This window comes from Lagopus leucura, unplaced genomic scaffold, assembly GCF_019238085.1.
Source record: "Lagopus leucura isolate 7727_CA_CO unplaced genomic scaffold, USGS_WTPT01 Super-Scaffold_73, whole genome shotgun sequence".
Classification (NCBI taxonomy): Eukaryota; Metazoa; Chordata; class Aves; order Galliformes; family Phasianidae; genus Lagopus; species Lagopus leucura.
Window position 1 is genome coordinate 65532704 of NW_024962252.1, and position 12770 is coordinate 65545473.

At 46.0% G+C, this 12770-nt stretch overlaps 1 long non-coding RNA gene across 2 annotated transcripts; it reads right to left on the reverse strand.

Moving 5' to 3' along the window:
- Positions 1 to 837: 837 nt before the first annotated feature.
- LOC122174924 lies at positions 838 to 9859 on the reverse strand. Of its 2 annotated transcripts, none has more exons than XR_006177267.1 (4): positions 9626 to 9859; positions 7967 to 8338; positions 4216 to 4353; positions 838 to 2669 (listed from the first exon to the last, which is right to left on the reverse strand). It is a non-coding gene; the product is annotated as an uncharacterized LOC122174924 (long non-coding RNA). The 2 variants fall into 2 exon arrangements; XR_006177266.1 differs by having other exon boundaries at positions 7967 to 8404.
- Between the last annotated feature and the right edge of the window lie 2911 nt (positions 9860 to 12770).

Below are 12770 nucleotides of genomic sequence, written 5' to 3' on the forward strand. Positions count from 1 at the left end.
ATATATCGATTAAATACCTTGAGCTTGTTTTCACTTTCAGACCAGCTAAGCACAACTAGCAGGTAATAAATCAGAGCGGCAATTAAAGGTCCACAGGAATTTCACTGGGTAGAAGTTTAAACTCCCTGACTTAATTCCAGTCCCAAGAACCCAGTCTCACATTAGAGCTGTAAGAATTTACTCTTCCTATTTCCATCAAAGATAACAGCAACCGTACTGGAGGCAGTGATCCAACGGAGCTTCTGCTACATGGGCAGCATGAATCTCAGCAGTAGTTGCACTATCAGTTGAAATTTCTATAAGTTTCGACCTTACCAAACCCCAGCTTATCTGACACCATATGTCAGAACACCAGTCTAAACTCTGGAGTTTAGCAACTTTGCCTTTCAGATGAAAAATCCCTCATAGTTCTGTCTCTCAGCATTTATTCAAAGTTGCTAGTGCATCTTCTTGCAAATTACAAATTCCGATACAAGGAAATTAGCCATTGTTCTCCTCCAGGATCCCAGATTTGGTGCTACGAGCATTCAAAAATAACAAAGTTATGGCCAGCTGTGAAAATAGCTAAAGAAGTTGCAGATGTTCCTAGGGGAGCTACTGAAATATTTTGGCACCTTTGCTCTGTCATTAGAAACAGAATACGATTCTCGGTTAGAACAGCAGCATAAGTTCAAGGGGAAGAGGAAAACAGGAAAGCATTTAACAGTGCTAACACAGATTGTGGGTTCAGCCATATAAAAAGTTTACAAAAACACCAAAGTGAGTCCAGCTCCTGAACCCCATACCCTACCGGGACTGTGCTATGTCTCGAGTCTCAGCGAGCGGCTGCAGAGAAGGTAGGGTTGCAGTGAAAGCTTTTAATTGAAACAAGAGTTGGCACAAGAAGGATAATGCAGCAGGCAGGTACAGTGCTTTGACACATGGACTGCTGTGGAGTAAACTACTTCAAGCAGCTCAGCTGCTTCAGTCTAGCTCAGGTGTCACCAAGAGACACTACTGCACTTCGAGCTAACTCCACTATTGGCAGTGGGGATACAGCCTGAGACTCAAAGGAGACTAAGTAGCTTATAAAAACATAAATAGAGGGCCCGGCAGGCACCTTTGAAATGTTTACTCATAAGAGTAAGGGCTGGGCAATTCTGCATGTTGCCGAAAAGTGTAAATTACTTTGCCTTAGGCCATCCAGGAGGAGGATCATTCCAAAAGCGAGTACTTCCCACCCCCAAATTCTTTCATCTTTCTCTGCCTGCTTCTTTCTGGCCCATCTCTGGTTTTCCTCTTCTTTCCAGGAGCTCCAGGAAACTCTGAGGGATTCAAGGGTTCTGCCCTAAGTCACCCTCAGGGAAAGAAACATGATACCTAGCCAAGTTGGCAAGGAAGATACACTCGAAGTCATATGGCCCAGAGATAAGGAGGTGAGTGGATCAGTCATTGTGTGACAAGGTAGCGCTGGAAAAACATGGGGCTTACCCATTCATAAAGGCCTGCCTTCAAAAAGGAGGCAGGGCCTTGGAGAAGCAGCCGAGCATGTTAATGCATTACCTGGGAATGGGAAACTCTAGTCCCTGCAACCAAACACAGCTGCACAGAAAGCTGCTGACACACACTGCAATATACACATGAATCGTCACTGCAGAAATAGCCGGACGATATGACTTGTGCTACAATTCAGCAATACTCCCCAAGTTAACGGCTGGGCTGACATTAATTATAAATCTTTTTCCCTTTTTCTCATCTCTAATAGGCCATCTAATCTATGCCAAACAAATTGCAGGGCTTTTCAGCAAAACAGATTGTCAAAAGCTCTTTCATCTGCTGGAGAGGTTTAAATAATTGGACATTTCTACTGGAAAACTAATCTCTGATCTACTAGCTGTCACATAGCTGAAAATTTCATTTTATTCAATGTTCATTTCTGCCCAGACAGCTGAGCACCATGCTGTATTCTCCACAAACAAAATGTCCATCCAAGAAAAAAAAAGAGGTTGTTGCATTCAGTACAGTATTCAAAATCTTGATGTGCCACCAACTATGCATGACAAATGCTGGAGAGGAACAAAGTCTACAGGAAGAGAAGAGCGTGCGTGCTTTGGAGAGGCGGGGGGGCCCAGCCCGCAATGTTCAAGCCCAGCTCCAATTTTTCTCAGCATTCCTGCATTTTTGGATGGAAGTTATGGTCTGTGTGCATTTCTGTGGAGAAGGCAGGGAGGAAGGGAGGGAGTCTTTTCTTTTTCCCAAACAACATCTCAGGTCGTCTTGGACTCACCCGCCAACATCTAACAACCAAAGACAAACAACATCACAGCTCCACAATACTTAAGCTTGATTGAATGACGACAATTCCACGTTAAAAAAAAAAAAGAACATCAGAGCCTTCCACAGCTGCATCAACATTATCTATAAAAAAGCATGACACTACATGAAGGTTTGGCTCTGCAAGCCAACAACCTAAAACAGCCAGGGCTTGGAGCAGGGCCATCACTGGATTCTCGTGTAAAGTGATGCTGCCATATTGCTGACTTTCCACTGAGGTTTTCCACAAATTAACAGCTGTAGCAGACTCCCAGAAAACAAAAACTCTTTCCAAGTCTTTCTTCTCTGAAAATGTTGTTTCTTCACTTTATTCTTCCCCATATGGAAGGGGAGAGGAGGAAAAAATCTGAACAGCCCTATGAGACAAACCAAAAAAAAAAAGAGAGACTGTGAGAAAAATTAATCACAAAGATTGCCTGGAAAGAGAGTGGTTATCAGTAAAATTACACCAGTGGTGGGCTCATTTTTTCTTTTCATTATACCAGCATGGTGGGATGGAGAATCAAGCCCAGGGAAAATATTTCTGGAGCAGCCCTTATGATTTATGATCATCTCAGCCATTCTGACAAGATCAGAAGAGCGCTGGATTCTTTCCAGTTGAGCACCACCAAAGGCCAAATCATTCCTATTTAGGGAAAAACAAAACTTCCCTCTGCTTCAGTAAGAATAGTGTTTGGCATGAAGCACAGAGAAAACTGCTTCATTTCAGCTAGCCTGCTGAAGTGCAGCTGAGACAGAAAGGTGATACCAGGCTGCCATGGATGGCTTCAAATTGCACTTTTTTCTCTTGATTTAATCTTGGACGTCACTAGGTACCACATAGGGTGATGCAGAGGGATTCATTATAAATGACAAAAAGCCCTCTTAACCCAAAAGTTATTTGATTTTCTGTGTGCACAGATGGCTGTTGACTCACTAGAGGCAGGGACGATGGAACTAGCAGACTGGCAGGAGCACAGGGACTTGTGGCATTAGAAAACAGATTCACAGGGTGGATTGCCTTCTGAAGAACTATGAGCTACAGTGTAGTAATAAGCAACACTGCACAGAGATGGGGCTTTCCAGCTAGTGGACTGATGGGTATTACCAGCTTGTGAATACCAATATGATGCAAAGATGTGGCTTGTTCTGGGTACTTGGGCGTGACACCCAACAACAACACAGAGTGCTTTAAAGAGAAAGCAACAGAAGGCATGCAGCGTCACCCTGTCACGTCCCACGTGGCACTTGGCAGTGCCACACAAGTTGTCAGCTGCCTGAGAGCCTTGCTGCACTGCTCTCACAAGTAATTTCTCAAACCAAAATGATTTTAACTCTCTGTACAGAGGAGAAAAGTGTTGCTGACCTCCTGCTTTCAGAGTGAAGGGGGCTCAAGAGATGCACCTTCATGTATCTCTTTACCTGCACTGGAGGAGAAACTCGATCCGTGTTCTGGAGCCTCCCTGATATAGCAGGGACAGCAGTGGTATCAGGAATCTGTTACCTTAACCCCTAGTTCACAAGCCCCCACAGTCTGGAATAGTACTGACCACAGTTTATCCCATACTGATGGCCATCTCGCACTTTACAACCCTGTGATATGCATCAAACTCTTATGGGACTAATGCCCACTTCACACAAAAGCTAAAGATACAAACCATACCCTTTTAAATACAGCCACGGGCTGTGAGTGGTAAAAACAACAACATGAAAACCAGCAACAAAAAAAAAAGACCAAAAAAAAAACACCGACCTACAAGCAACACCAGAGAACAAATTTTTTCCCGAGTGAAAAAAACAGCAGTTTCAAATACCAGTTTAATGGTGAGGGTCTCATCATCTCCTCTAATTGTTTCCAAGGTTTGATGTGAGTATTTTTGGCAGTGGGTTTGTCATGAATTGACACTTATTTTGTTAACCTACCTGTGGCAAAACTGCACCATCCCTCTTTGTAGACCTGGCAGAAACATGAAGATTACTCATTGCTGGTTTCCAAGAAGCTCCTGAAGCCAGTGCTCAGAGTTTGCATAACAACCATTGTCGACAATCCACCTACAACAGCTTAAAAATACAGTTTTGAATGGGTGAGAGAGGCCGGGAGTTCTCAGAAGGACTAGTCAAATTCAGGATTTTATTAATAGAACTGGAGGCGTGCTCATGAAGAAAAAAAAATACCACCCTCTTGTTATCTTAGCTGTCATCAGCAGTCACCTTTTCAAAAACAGAAGGCTAGAGGCAGAGTATTCCTGTAGATGAGCAAACAGAAAGATGCTGCATAAAAACATGAGAGCAAAATGGTGAGCAGCAGCGCCAGGGATCACTGCTCAGGTCTCCATATTGAGAAATGTTCTATGCACAGCTGCCTGCTTTGTGCATGCTGCTCTTGCTTAAGTGACCTCTTTTTATTTTTATATTTTTTTTTAATACAGTGCCATGTATTTCACCCATAGAGAGCTAATTGCCAAACAAAGGGAGCCCACCAGCACATCGCACACCATGGGCCCCCAGTGCTCTCTCCAGCCAAATAATGCAATTACAGGAATCGTGGTACACAATAGGCACTCCCTAAAACAGCTTTACCCTAAAACAGATTAACAAATAGGGGTGGGTGATGGATGTCAGCAAAAGCAGGGAGCACCACAGCACAGTGCACCAAGGCCGATGGGAGCTTCTCCACAGGCCAGAGGGATGGGCAACATGGCCACCCCTCCCCAGGCCTGCTCCTGAGAGGGATCCCCCACAGGAGGTGCTAGGATGGATCTGCACAGCAGAACGTGACCCTTCAGCCCAGAAGGATGGAGCACCACTTTCTCCAGGGCCTCTGGAGGATGGAGAGATGTGGGATCTCGTGGGGGTGATCACAAGAGCAAGGGGGATGTCACCAAGACATGTTAAAACCTATGCTCTGTGTAAGTACCAACGCTTGCAGTCTCGTCTCAGCCAAATCCCCAGCCTGCGAGGTCGGCCGTTAACAACAATCCCCGCAACTTTTTCAGCCTCTCTGTTTACACAAGCTAGAGCTTTCATACATAAAACTCTTAAATGAAAACATTAAAGAGCAGCTGGCGCCTCTTGGAAAACTCATAAAAAATCTGTTTCCAAACAGCGTAGCTTCTATACCATAAATTTCTGTATTTCTCACTCCTCTCATTCTTTATTTCTGGAGACATTTGCATGAAAACAGGAACTTTGTTTATTAAAGAATTCATCTGCTCCTGCTGCTAATTTCCCACCTGAATCCAGAGTCCCCCGGGTATGACATCATGACTGCAGGCTCTGGAAACGATCATGAAGTCACCAACAGCAGGCTTGGACAGGGGAGTAAACAGCTAGAAGACAGATCCTCCTCTGCTGCCAAATCCAGAGATCCTTATCCAGTTTTTCCTGGAGTGATATCCCATTGACTTCAGTGGGATATCGACCAAAATAAGGCCAACAGCATTTGATGTTTTGGCTGTTCCTCCCACCCTGCTCCCTCCTCCATCAGGATCTCACCCCCTACAACAAGTCTGGGACACTTGCCCTGGCACAGTGCCACTGTTTCTCGGCCCTGTGTCCTCAACCGGCTCTCTACAAGTGAAAGGAAGAAAACTTGGAGGAAAGATGTCTCATCTCAAGTGCCGCCTTCCCCACCATATATCCTAAGACAGCACTGAACCCTGTATGGGGCCAGCTAGGGAGAGCAGGGCTGCCTCACGCACAGCCATAGGCAAGAGCAGCAGTACCAGAGGCTGGGGGTGGGAGTGGGCACTTGGGGATGAGTTGCAAACACCTCTGCAGACAGACTACTTGGAAAGATGTGTTTCATGTGCAGAGCTAGAGAAAAAACACAGGAGCTAAAATGTCTCCTCCTGTGAGGACAAGAACACATTGCAAAGATGTCATTTTCAGAACAAATCCAGCAATGTTAATCAGATCTATGTTTTTCACCTCCTGCTCTGTGAAAAGCATGAGAAGATGAATGTAAGCTTAAAGAGCTTCATTAGAACTCTATTCACATAAAAAATGTCTGCCACAGTAGAAGCCCTCCCCTGTCGCTACCAGGTGTGCACAGTCAATATAAAGTATACAGGCCAAATACCATCCTCTTTTCAACCAACATCTTGTGACATCTCTCTGTGTGACTGCTGCAGAGCTTCAGCATTGCAGCAGGGGATGTAACAGCCCTCCACGAGCAGCACTCTCCCTCTATCAACCTGTACCAGCCAGCTGCTTGCCTTCCTGCCATCCTGCCTTGGGCCAGGCCAGCCTCTGCCAGGCTATGAAGTGCAAATGCTATTATTGGGCAGACATCCGGAGATGTCTGAAGATCTATATGCCCTTGAGAATGGGATGGCTAAGTGGGAAAGCCTGGTTAGGAACAGAGATACTGATGCTGTTTGGGAAAGGTAGAGGCAGAACACAGAACCTTACAGAACTTCTTCCCTTTTACACCAAGCTTGAAAGTCTTTACATATATAGTGCTATATCTTCATTCAGTGCTGGTATTGAGATCATGAACTGAGTATGTGTCTCATGGTAGCAGATAGTAGTTGGCATAGCAGACAGCAAAGAGAAAAATAACAGATGCATTTATATTCACAAAATCAAAATTCCCCTCTTTTCAATGACTTGGACTTGACTGATAGATCACCATGAATCTGCTCCGTGGTCACACTGCTCCACTTGCATGCCCTGAGCTGGACTTGGTGGTTGGGACATGCTGTCTGGAAGGGACTAAGGCAGTGAGCCCAGCACAAACAGCATTGTGCCTGCCCTCCCCCAGGCCACCACCACATTCTGTGGCCAACCACACACCTCCAGCAGGTCCTGTGCCCCCCCCCTCCCCACCAGTGTAGCCTATAGAAACTTTACCATCCAGTTTTTTTCAGTTTAGTTCATTGTTACTGGCCAAACCATTCCAAGTGTTTTCCTTGGAACTTGCCTGCAGTCTCATCATACCATACTTCCTCTGCACAGAGTAGATGTTATTTACCCGTTCTGATTATTTTGGAGAGATGTTCAGGTTTTTTGAGAAAAGGATAATATATTGAAACTGATTGTATTGGCTGCTTTACCTATTTTTTCTGGATGACTCTCACTCGCTTTGTATAAAACGTGAGATATGAGCCCAGGCAACTTTTCAAGAAGGGCACAATGCCACTCTCACATGCAACTTGTATAATGGAGCTGTCACCTCTGCCGTGCTAAGCATACAGCTCAAGGAAATACAGGCTCACTGGGGAGAGGCATCCCAGCTCCCTGGTCAGTCAACCGGAGCACACCCAACCAAGTCAACAGGAGCTTGGTCCAAAACAATTAACATCAGGAAGAGCTGATAAAGCTCCTTTGGCTGCTATCTACCCCCCTAACCCACCTCCTGATAGTACAACTGAAACCTGACAAAGAAGGGTTACCTTCATTTCTTGAGGAGAGCTTTGAGAATACAGGCAAAGTGTAAATATTTTGGTGCAAGTGTCTCTGACTCACTGTGTCATCATTGTATTTCTCAGAGCCACTGGCTTCATCCTCTATCCTCAGCCCATCCCTTAGGACAGTTCACTCCAGGAGCTCTGCATTTTCTCATAATATCCCTAATATTCTCCACAAGAATTGGCATTGTTCACTATGGAGAGAGAGGGAGAAGAGCCCTCCCTTCTTCTGCCTTCTAACTCTTGTTTTTCCATTTCCTTACCTTCAAATTGTAGTACAGCAAATGTTCAAGGTCCTCCTCCCACCTGCTTCTCCAAGGCAGTTTTAAATTAGCCATGATTTCCTTCTCTTCTCAGCTTCTCATTTTTTCCAGAGCCTGTACTATCAAAACCTAGCACCCTCCTTCCCTTTTTGTTATTCGAGACAGCCAAGCATCATACTGTTCATTCATTAGGACACTTCCGCCCACTCCACAGATCCAAAATTCTCCACCTCTGCTCTGCATAAATGCTTTCATCTCCACATTAGTCTAGCTCTTACTTTCAGCAGCTGCTTTTTACTTTTTTTTGTCTTTTCAGTGAACAGCCCTTCCCAATCCGCAGGGCTGCAGAGTCTTTCTGAAGCGAGTGCTTTCCTGCAAGGAGGATAGACCATGGCAACAAAAGCAAAGGTTGGTTGCTGGAAAGCCCATTTGTTCATTCTAGTATTAGGAAAAAAAAAAAAAAAAAAAAAAAAAAAAGCCTGTAATTCCAAGCAGGTCTGCCCTGGCCCTGTGCTCTGAGTACCTTTACAGCAATGAAAATTACAATGTCACTGATATTAATAGCAAGAAACAGCGTCAGCTCAACACACCACAATTCCTTTGCTCCCACAGTGCTCTCCAAATGACAAGAGAAACTTTAAGTTAAGCACAGAAGACCCCTCCCCCAGAGGGAAGCTGGGCTGTCTGGCATGGGCTGGGATGTAATGAACCCCAGTTGCTGATGGCCATGCATCCAAATAGGGTCATGCGCCCCAAACTGGCAGCTTCCCCTGGTATCAAAGAAGACCTTGGGAGAGAAGGTCCACTGCCTAGCCTCAGAGCAAACTGACCACATCACTTTACCAGAGCCTTTTTGCTTCTCATCATTGCCCTGAACTGCCTCACACCACCTCGGAGGCTCACAGACACCTCCCACCTCCCACTTCTTCTCTCCCATCTCTGGATTTTCACTCTCCATACTCTTCTCAGCTCCTCACTTCATTACTGCCGTTCCCACACAAGGATCCAGGAGCCATAAACAGATTAACCTGCGGAAGATCTGAAACTGTCCCAGCTTTAAAAAGCCACAAATGTACTACAGTCTGTGAGCAATGTGCAATGCTACCGCAGAAGCAGCATGTTTAGCCTTGAGTATTATAGGGGCTAAACTCGCATGACTTTTAAAATCCCATAGTGCATGTGTGATACAGAACTGCTACGCTGCAATTTACTCCAAATTACTGCTCCATTTGTTTACCCAGAGCCTTGGCATCTTGCTGCCCCTACACTCCTAAATCACCCTTTTAACTCTCATTATACTCTCCTCATTTAATTTTCCAGCTCTTCAAGCAAATCCTCATAGTAATGATGTCTGCATATCTCTGTATTCTTATTTTCCAAAATGTTGCCCCCATCTCACAATCATATTAGGGCACAGAGCTGAAATGCAATGCCAGAAAAAGCAACCAACATTGTTCTGGTACACGCAACAGTCAGTGTGCCCTGCCGGGGAGCCCACAAATATGTTATTCATATCCCAAGTTTCTTAGCCAGAGCAGTCCTGTTCCTTCTCTTGTCCAAACCACAAAGATAAGAATTTCCAGCCTATCCAAAATCTCGCAAATCTTGGGATCAACATGGAGATACAGAAGGGAAAAGCAGAAAACTACCCTCGCTTACATGCAATTAATAGCTGCAACACCACAATTCCCTTCTTTTTTCTGCTTGCCTGCTGCACTTCTTTGAAAAATCCTTCTCACTGTAGGCTTTTGTCCTTCAGGTTAGGGGAGCAAGGCACACAGCACTGCACACTAACTCTTCTCTGATGCTGAGTGGTGACCACACACTTCAAACCCATGGTGTGAGAGCTCTTGCAGCCACCGGCACCAGACACAGCACAGAGACACATCTGCCCAGGGCTGGCATCTTTGATTTAATGATTTATTTTGAATACACTGTTCTCCTTGCACAACCACCTCTCCCCACAAGGACCCATGACCTTTGCACTTTTCTGATGACTTCATCCACTGCACTCCGCTCCCACAAGCTGTAGGTCAGGGATCAGGTGACAGGCTTGACCCAAACTGTCTGACAAAGGCTTCTCATCTGCGTGGCATGGCATTCTGAGAAATCGATTCACAGGAGGGTCAGTGCTGCATTACATTCAGTAGTGCTTCCCAGGCAGCCCATGAAAGACATTCTCACCACACCTGAGGTGGGCTTATTGGCCCATTCAGCAGAAACTCTGACACTGAGCATCCTTCTCAGTTCCACACGCTCTGGAGACAAACCTTCCACCTGGCCACAAGCCTGATCCCTAGTACAAAAGAGAATGGTTTCAGTTTTGCACAGTTGCCTTCCCAACACTTTCCATAGGCACTTAACTCACACTGAGCTTCCTCCCAAGGAACAGCAGTGCCACCTCGTCCCAGTCCCAAAGGACACTGCAGCTGCTGAGTTCTTCAGCACTAGTAGGCCCACGGAGGCAGGCACAGACATAGAAACGTGCCACTGCCAGCCAGTGACACCTATCTTCCCAGTTTCTTAAACCTGCACAATCGTCCAGTCTTTTCCCCACCCACCAGCCCTGGTATGATCGAAGATCTGTTTGTGGTAAAGGCCAGTAGATCAGCAAATGTTAAAATGGAAGCCTACAGATGCTTTTGGCGCGAATATCTGAATAAAACAAAGGCTTAAACAAGGCTAGACATAGATTGGCTGAGGATCAGGCCAAAGATAGAAGAACTTTCTTGAGTACTTCGAATATTTCAAGCACCATCCGTCACTAACTGAAGACAGGCTTAGTTCATTGTTCGAGATATATTGGAAGTAACTTGCAAAAGTGAGTATGAAAGCTGAAAGCACCATGGAAATGTGCTCTGAATGACTGCACTATCCCGACTGGAGGGAACTCAGTACAGGGAGACATAAATATATATGTAAAGCCAGTTCAGAGCTGGCTGGCTGCTTCCAGCTCGACTGCAGTGCCTCAGAAAGCGCCATTCTGGGACATCCAGAGATGATGGAGGCTCTCTGATATGAAAATCACTTCATAGTGTTGCATTTGTGGTCCAGAGAGTCCCTCTCAGTAAAATTTCTCCTACATATGATTTGCTTTTTTATGCATTAACTGTTTTCAAAGCTGAGATTTATATTCAGCATATATTCTGATTGTTGCTTCACAATGCAGATGTTTCATGCATGCCTTTTTTTGGGTGCATGGAAGTACCCGTAGGCACAGGTCTCCTCAAGCATCTGAAGCATCCACATGCTGTTTCACCCCACTAGAGCCCTGGCACAGCATGCCTCCCAGCGCTGAACACCAGCCCATCCGCCATGCAGGCTGCTTGCAGAGATAAATGCCTTGGCATTTTGAGACAGAGCCTTGTCAGTTAGCCCAATAAAAAAAGCCCTACATTCATTTATTTCGCTTGCAGGCTCACTGCTTAGTCAGCTGTTAAAACAACGTGTAAAACCTTTGCTAAAAGAGCTGCGGTAGAAAATAGCTGATCACTAAGTCTGAAGTGTCAGAGCTGTCTGGGTAGGTGGAGGTACTAACAGGAAAGCAGGAAACCCAGTCTGTAAGCTTAGAGCTTGTGGAAAGGAAACAGTTTCCATTCAGCACAGAGATTGCAGAGCAACACTGTCATGAGGGCTAGAGGCAGCCAAAAGTCATTTTCTCTCTCCCAGTTTAATGATTTCTGGTTGCTGCAGCTCGGCACTCCTGGGAGGAAGCGTGGGCAGCCTGCACTTAATGCTGCTCATTGTTCTGACTATTACAGTACGGGGAAGGGAGGCAGAGGATCTATAAACGTATTTCACACAAGTGCATGTGAAATAACCCGAATAAATCACCCTGTGAGCCTTTTTTTTTTTTTTTTTTTTTAAAGCAGCCAGCCTGCTACCTTTGACACCGGCCACAATTAGCACACTAACTTATTTACATGCCATAAATCCACCGTGCACAAAGACCTGCTGTCCTGACTTTTCACCGCAAACCTGTGAGCTTCGGTTACATCAAGCTTCCCCCTTCCTCACAAAGAGTTTCAGTAGCTTGTGGCAGCGCAGAGGTGGAACACACAAGGGCTGCATTCTACTCCCTGGCCACCCCTGGGCTGGTGCGAGGCGGTCTGCCCTGATGAGATCTGGGAATGGATCCCACACATGGATCCGGCTGGAAAAATGAGCTGCGCCGAGGGCTGGGGGTTAGGCCCCCCTAGAGGGATCGCCTCAACACCCCCCGCCCTGGCAGCTGCAAGGGAGCTTTCAATTTTAATCACAAATTATTTTCATGGCAGCCCACAGTAAAATGAAAACAAGTATCACAAGGCAAAGAGGCCTTGCTGGGGTTTATAAGTTTCGTGCTACATCCTTCAGGGGTTCAGTTCCAGGAAAAGCAAACAAGCAGCTCAGATGAAGCAGACACAGCTCCAAGCGCTGTGAGCACAGGGTGCCACCGGCCCCTCATGCACTGCGGGACGTGCGAGTGCTCAGCTGCACACATAGCCCTCGGGCTGTGTCCGTGTGTGGCTCATTAAACGTCACCACAGCAGCACAGCCCTCCCTCTCACTGTCCCAGCAGGCAGATCTCCTGCAGACAGCGCATGCCAGGCCCTGGACACCAGTGGGTAGGCCACGTACACTGTGCAAGGGAAACCAAAACTAAGGTATGCTGGAGCCTGTGGCACACAAACAGCCTGTTCAGGACAGCATAGACATGGGTGTGCAGATACCTGGCAGTGTGTCTGTGCTCCTGTCCATACAGACTGCAGCTAACCCTATGCTCTGGGTGCTACTTTCCATCAAGTACTCGCTCCTCTGGGGA